A 7508-nucleotide genomic window follows, 5' to 3' on the forward strand; every position below is an offset into this window, starting at 1 on the left:
AGCTGGTGCGGGCTTTTGGGTCTGCACGGTTGCCTCAGTCTGTCCGCCCGTGCCTGCCTCTGCCCGTCGGAACCGCTGCCCTCGGGAGTCACATCCCCGCAGGTCCCATCAGAACCGCGCCCTGACGCTCCCGGCTCCCTGGGTCGGGGCTTGAGCAGAGAAGAGAAAGGTATTTTGTAAAACGGGGACAGCTGTAATAGTGTTAACAATTTGAAAAAAGGAAGAAAAGAAAAGAAAGAGAGAGAGAGAGAGAGAGAGAGAGAGAGAGAGGACAGCTGTAATAGTGTTAACAATTTAAAAAAAGGAAGAAAAGAAAAGAAGAGAAAGAGAGAGAGAGAGAGAGAGAGAGAGAGAGAGAGAGACAGAGAGAATGAGATAAAAGAGAAGAAAGGAAGGTATCTCGTAGCTAGGGTTTTGAGGGAGGTATCAGAGTTCGCCAGGTGTGGGTGGCGGGGCAAGAGCACCTGCAGGAGTGAGAACGTGCAACGCTGTAGTGTTAGCCAAGTACAGTGTGTGCGGGACACATTCCAGAGCCCCCTGGCCTGGAGCAGAGCAAATACTTCTGCGCCTGCTGTGTGCCCGCATTCTGTTCCGTTAGCTCATTGAGCACATGCACGAACCTCCGAGGTAGAGGCTGCTGTTCGGGTCACTTCAGAGGAAAGAGAAAACCGAGCCTTGGAGAAATGAAGTCATCTGGCCGATAAGTGGCAGGGATTCGAACTCAGGTGGGTCTGATTCCAGACACAGCCTGTGGCAGGGACTGACTGCCCGCTCACAGGGCACCCCCCCCCACACACACACACACCCCCCAAACAATCTCATTCAGACCTTTTACCTATGGCAGTCACTACTTGAAAAACCACATTGCATTAAACATCTGACAGGTGTGTGTGCCATGCTGTCTACCTTGGGAGTGAGCGCCCGTCTCTGGAAGTTTACAAAAGAAATCAAGAGAAAAGGCCTGGGAAGCAGGATCGGCCAGCCTTTACTCTTCGTTTTTGAGCTGTTCACCCCAACTTCCTCCCTGGTCAGTGGGTAACAGTCGCTGGCCACATACCATCTAACGCCCTGGCACTCTACTTCCTCTCTCTTTCTTTTTGGCCCTGGCGTACTTCCTCTATTCCGATACCTCCCTCATGATTTATTATTATTATTATTATTATTATTATTATTGCTCTGAGCAATCATTAAAGTGGGATTTTCTGTGTCGGGCTCTGTCTTCTTCACCGGGATGAGAGCTTGTTGGAGGCCAGGCGAGGCTGCGGCCTCTCTGGGGCCCTGGTCTTTTGGAGGACGAGGCTGGGCACCTAGGAAGTGTATGAGAAAGGCTGTGGGACAGGGATGAACAGCCCATTGGCCCACCATTCACCATTCATTCATTTATTCCTTCAGGGTCAGGACACAAACGCAGGACTTTCTGATGAAATCTCTATTCCTCCTTTTGCTTGAGGCTGTGAGTTATTTGTGCTAGTTGGCCTTAAAGGACCCTGAGTCCTCAAGATGTGTCTCCACCAGAGACTCTGATTGGGAGGGAAGAGTGCCCCCACAGACCTCTGATATTCTTTTTATTTTTAAGACTAGATGCCTGGTGCATGAAATTTGTGCACGGGTATGGCCCCCAGGCAATCAGGGCCGATCGGAGCCTTCCGGTTGCTGGCCGGGGCCTTCCTTCATTCCATTTAATTAATTTTTTTAAGAAAGAGAAAGAGAGGAGAGGGGGGGGGGAGGAAAGGGTCGAACCCATCTAGGCATGTGCCTTGACTGGGAATTGAATGGGCAACCTTTTGGTGCCTGGGCCGACGCCCAACCAACCAGGCCACACCAGCCAGGCGACCTCTGATATTTCTAGTGTCCTGGAGCCCTGAGGTTTTCCTGTCCCAGGCTGGGGACTCTGGTGTGGCATCTCCCTAGAGATGAGGCATCTGGGGATCATTTCTGAAATCCCGGGAACCATGTGCAGGTCACTCCCCTCCTACCTTTGTCCAGGCCCCCCCAGCTCCGTGCCTGTTTCAAAGTCACCAGGGGTCGGGGATGGCATTTGTGAAGAAATGGAACTCTGGGTCCTCATGACTGCTGGACACTCTCATTTTTTCCCCCTGGTAAATTTTTTGTTTTTAACATGGGCTTGGTCAGGTTCACCAGGGTCAGGAGTGGGGCTTGGTGAGGGGACGGCTCTCAGGATGGGATCTAGGACATTCCCAGCCCTGGCAGTTGCTTGGACTCTCCAGTTGATCCTTCCTCAGGAGACCGCTGCCATGACCTCTGTCACTACAGGTGAATTTTGTGTGGTTTTGAACTTCACAGAAATGGGGTCACACTTGCTCCTCCTGCAGGTGTTTGAAACTTTTCATGGCTGTGGAATTGATAGGTGGGAAGGGCACGTAATAAGACCACGATTGTTCAATGATTACTCAGCTCACTCACTAACGATGAGAGACTTTCTTACAGACCCTGGGAAACTGGACGGCGTGTTCCCAGAAGGAGAACAGGCCCTGGAGATAAGGCAGCCCAAAGCCCAGGTCAAGGACAGAAGCTATCTGGAGGGAGACGGTGTTCCCGGCTAATCTTTGCAGCTCTCTGGGGCTGATCTTGGCAAAGACGGTGAAAGGAGGCGGACCCTGGGAACTCACTAACTTTAGATTTTTACATAAGAGCTTGTTTAAAATGAAATGTCAGAGCAGAAATTCCAGGCTGGCTGACTGCTCTCCACATGCTGCTGGCCTTCCTGGGATAAATGCTCAGACGTGATTTAACCCTGTCTCTGCTTAATTTGACTCTCAGAGTGACAGGCAGCTTCACACCTGTTGTGTCCGGTATCAAAATAGTCCCGGGTACTATTTTTTATTTTTATATTGTGGTAAACTACATATAGCATATAACATCATTTTAGCCACTTAAAGTGTAGAATTCAGTTCCATTTAGCACATTCACAATGTTGTGTGAATATCCAGCCGCCTAACACTTATCTACCCTTAAAAGGAGACTCGCCCTGGTGGGTGGTGGCTCGGTTGGTTGGAGCGTCATCCCGTGCACCGGGTTTGATTCCTGGTCAGAGAACAGGGTTCAATTGGTTTGAACCCCAATTGGGAGGCAACCAATTGATGTTTCTCTCTCACATCAATGTTCCCCTCTCTCTTTCTTTCCTTCTCCCTCTCTTTCTAAAATCAGGTTTTTAAAAAGCATATCCTTGGGTGAGGATTTAAAAAAAAGAAAAAAGGAGACCTTGTCCCCATCAGCAGTCAAGCCCCCTCGCCCTTCCCTCCAGCCACGTGCAACCCTTAATCTACCTTCTGTCCCTATGGGTTTTCCTGCCTTGGACATTTCATGCAATGAATGGCCATTTCTATGTGGCTTTCTTCACTCAGCATAATCTTTTCTTTTTAAAAAAATTTAAATTCTTTATTGTTTCCATGATATTCCACAAATGAGTGAGATCATGTGATATTTAGCTTTCTCTGACTGGCTTATTTTGCTTAGCATAATGCTCTCCGGGTAGCATAATATTTTCAAGGTTCATCCATGTGGTAGCATACTTCATTCCTTTGTATGGATGGTTATCCACACAGGATGTTTATCCATTCATCCATTAGTGAATATTTGGGCTGTTTTCACCATTTTGCTATTGTGAATAGGGCTGCTCTGAATAAGTTTCTTTGAGTACCAGCTCTCCATTCTCTTGGATCTATACCTAGCAGTGGAATTGCTGGGTCTTGTGGTAATTACATGTTTAGCTTTAAAAAAATGTTTTCATTGATCTTTCTTTTTTTAGAGAGAGAGAAGCATACATGTGTGAAAGAATCTGGGCATGTGCCCCGACTGGGACTCAAACCTGCAATGTTTTGGTGCATGGGACAGGACGATGCTCAACAAACTGAGTCACATGTCAGGGCTCATGTTTAGCTTTTTGAAGAACTGCTAGACACTTCTACAGCGGCTGCACCATTTTACATTCCCATCAGCAGTGTATGAGGGTTCCAATCTCTCCACATCCTTGCAAATACATGGGTATGTTTTTTCTTATTGTAACAACCTGGTACTAATTATTCACTATTTGTCCATTTCACCTGTTGGTGGACATTTGGGTTATTTCCAGGTTTTTACTATCGTGGATAAAGCTTTTTTGAGTCTTTTTGCACATGTCTTTTAATGAGTATATCCCCTTTCCACCCAGTAAATGCTCATGGGTGGAATGGCTGGGTTATGGGTGAGAAATGACCAGGCTATTTCCCCAAGTGGCCTATCACCAGTACTTAGGTTTCAGCCTTTTATTATTATTATTTTAATTGATTTCAGGGAGGAAGGGAGAGGTAGAGAGATAGAAACATCAATGGTGAGAGAGAATCATCGATTGGCTGCCTCCTGCACATCCCCTATTCGGGATCGAGCCAGTAACTCTGGCACCTACCCTAACCAGGAATTGAACCGTGACCTCTTGGTTCATAGGTCAATGCTCAACCACTGAGCCACACAGCTGAGCAGGTTTCAGCCTTTTGAATATTCACCTGTCTTTCCTCCTTCCCCCACCTCTCTCACAAGCCCTTTGGTCAACTTTCATGGAACATGCTGTTGACAACACTCTAGTTCTGGGTGCCAGAGAGGGGAGCATAGCTGCTGGTCCTGGGTTGAGTCACACTCCGTGTGGGACAGGAGGGAGTCTGAGGTCCTAAAACCATATGCTTTATGTGCTGACTCATTTCATCCTTGCTACAACTTGGGGCCCAGGCCCCGAGTAAACACATTTAATAAATGGGCAAGTGAGGTCAGAGAGGTCAGAGGACAGATTCAGTGCCGCGTCGCCGGCTAGGATGTGAATCGAAGACATGTGACTTCAGGTGTTCCATTCTCTCAGCACTTCCTGACGATCTTCCTGTACACCCAAGTCCTGGTCCCCAAGAAGACCCCAGCTTGCAGGAAGAAGAGCTGGCCACAGGGGCACCCAGCCTGTGAAGTCAGGGTTGGGCTAGAGAGTGGGTCCTGGAGCTGGAGGAATGGGGAGTAGGGGAGTGGCGGCCTCTCTGGGGAGAGAAGGAAGGTATCCTAAAAAAGGGATGTTGGGGTTGGGCTTTCGAAGGGTACACGGTAGTTCGGTAGGCATATAATGCATTCATTAACTTGACAAACACCTCCCAACCATATTCTCTGTGCCAACCTCACCCCAACCTGGTCCCCAGGACAACCACACACAGACTCTCCGAGGGGCCATGGAGGGGATGGAAGGAAAGGTAGGGGCTGGAGAGCTCCTGGATGGAGGAACAGGGGGATCTTCAGGGAACCGGAAGGAGGTCTCCTGGGAGGAGCAGGTGGCTTCAATTTGCTATTCCAGAGCAGAAAGGGCTGATGTTGAGTGTGTTTGCTTTGAACCACTGCTCGGGTTAAGTGAGGCCAAGATGTCATTGTCCTGTCACTGACCTGTTCCACGCCTCCTCCCAGCAGTGGCGCCCCCGTTTCCGCAGGTGGGATATATGGGAGGAAAACTGGGTGGCGTGGTGATAGAGAACTTCAATTTGTTGCCTGTGGCTGGAGGTCCTTGCAATGGAAATAAACAGGGACCTGGGAATGTAATAGGGGTGTCCCAACCAGATCTGGAGGGATCTAGGAGGGCTTTCCAGGGAAAGCAGCACTTGAGTCAGACCTGGAGGAGGAGGGGGAATTGTGTACAGTGCAAGGATGAGCATCTGGAAAAGCAAGAGCTTCACCTGCGAAGGGAACAGCATGTGCAATGGCCCTGAAGCCAGATCAGGCTGGGTGTTGTTGAGGACAAGAAGACCACTGAGCAGCTACATGGTGCAACAGGAAAATGCAGGGAAGTCGGAGCTGGACCATGCAGAGCCACCTGGGTCACAGGAAAGGGTGTGGATTTTGCTCTGAGGGCCATGGGGAGCCATGGGAGGTGTGGGAGCAGAGAGGGCATGAGCACTGAATTGCAAATACAACGATGAGCTGGTTTCAAGCATTTTACAAGATTAACGCAGGTAAGTACCCATCCTATCGCACAGGGGGGGAAACTGAGGACTACAGAGAGTAAGTCATGCGCCCAGGATCACACAGACAGCACAAGGCAGACCCTGGATTTGAACCCAGATGCTCTCCGTGTCAGAGGTTGGGCTCTTAAACATCACTCTTAAGGGTGGAGGGAGAGGCCTGCCCCGGGTGGGCACTCGCTTGCAGTCAGTTCATTCTGTAAAATCGTCAGGATGTGGTGCGAGGGGTGAGTGGAGCGAGGCTATATTTGTTTATTTGAAATGCAGTTCTTGCCCTAACCGGTTTGGCTCCGTGGATAGAGCGTCGCCCTGCGGATGCAAGGGTCCCAGGTTCCATTCGGGTCAAGGGCATGTACCTTGGTTGCGGGCACATCCCCAGTGGGGCGTGGGCAGGAGGCAGCTGATCGTCTCTGTAAAGATCAATAAAATAAATAAATAAATAAAATAAAATGCAGTCCTCTTCGGGGACCCTCAGCCCCTGCCGTACTCCCCCAAATAGTGCAAAGACATCCACAGAAACGGCGATTCCCTCCCCGCTTCCCCCACTGGCTCAGGGGCCCGTCAAGCCCCACCCACCGGGGAGGATAGGACAAGGGCACTGTGGACGCCCAATAGGCTCAGGCCATAAGTCCCGCCCCCTTTTCTTCTTTAGGCCACGCCCTAACCCCGCCTATGGGCCGCGAGTGGGCAGGAGGTGACAGGCTAGAGCGGTTTCTGTCCTTGGGGGCTGCATCGGACCATTAGGTGGTGCCACGAGCCACCATTGAGCACCTCATGCTCAGAAATGACGCGCGTCCCTTCCCTCCTCCTTTCCACATTCGTGTGTAGAGCAGCCATTGTGTGGCAGACCCTGTGCGGGGCCAGCTGCGGCGAGTCGGTCCGCACTCAGTCCTCTCCAGAGGGCTGAGGGCTCTCTAGTCTTTGACACCAGATTAATTCATGAATTATTCCACTCGACACATATTTCTTGAGCACCTACTATGTGCCAGGCATAGGGGAGACAATGTTTTCTGAGACCCCGTCATGGCTTCTCAGGAGCTTGCTGCCTGATTGGGAGACAGACAAGAAAACGGGTATGAAAAGAACTCAGGGTGCGCTCTCCCTCCGGGGAGCAAGCCCATGCCTTTCCCTTCGCCCCCCATGATACCCCCAACAATGAATGATAACAATTTTGAAAAAAAAGAAAATTAACTTGACTATAAGATATTGCCTTAAGGCGCGTTTTCTCTCTCTCTCTCTCTGTAGAATGTCTTTACTCCCCCGCTCCCCCTTCTTGCTTGATGGCAAATCCCTTTGCTTCTCTCTCCCCTAAGCTCCAAAGACCCTTTTTTTGCATCTGTAACTTGTTTCCTGAGCCCACACCATTTCTTCTATAGCATACTTCTACCTCTGTGACTTTCTAAATAAACTTTCTCTTTGAAGAAGAAGAACAACAACAACAACATGGGGTGCTGAGGCCCAGAGGGAGGTCTCCACCCAGCCTGGGAGGTCAGGGCAGGTTTGCAGGAGGAGGGACCATTAAAAAAA

At 49.9% G+C, this 7508-nt stretch overlaps 1 long non-coding RNA gene across 1 annotated transcript; it reads left to right on the plus strand.

Moving 5' to 3' along the window:
* The first annotated feature begins 390 nt into the window (after positions 1-390).
* LOC107184451 lies at positions 391-4931 on the plus strand. Its single transcript, XR_001515303.1, has 3 exons — positions 391-725; positions 1987-2099; positions 4850-4931. It is a non-coding gene; the product is annotated as an uncharacterized LOC107184451 (long non-coding RNA).
* The last annotated feature ends 2577 nt before the right edge of the window (positions 4932-7508 follow it).

The sequence above is a fragment of the Myotis davidii genome, unplaced genomic scaffold (genome assembly GCF_000327345.1).
Source record: "Myotis davidii unplaced genomic scaffold, ASM32734v1 scaffold306, whole genome shotgun sequence".
Classification (NCBI taxonomy): Eukaryota; Metazoa; Chordata; class Mammalia; order Chiroptera; family Vespertilionidae; genus Myotis; species Myotis davidii.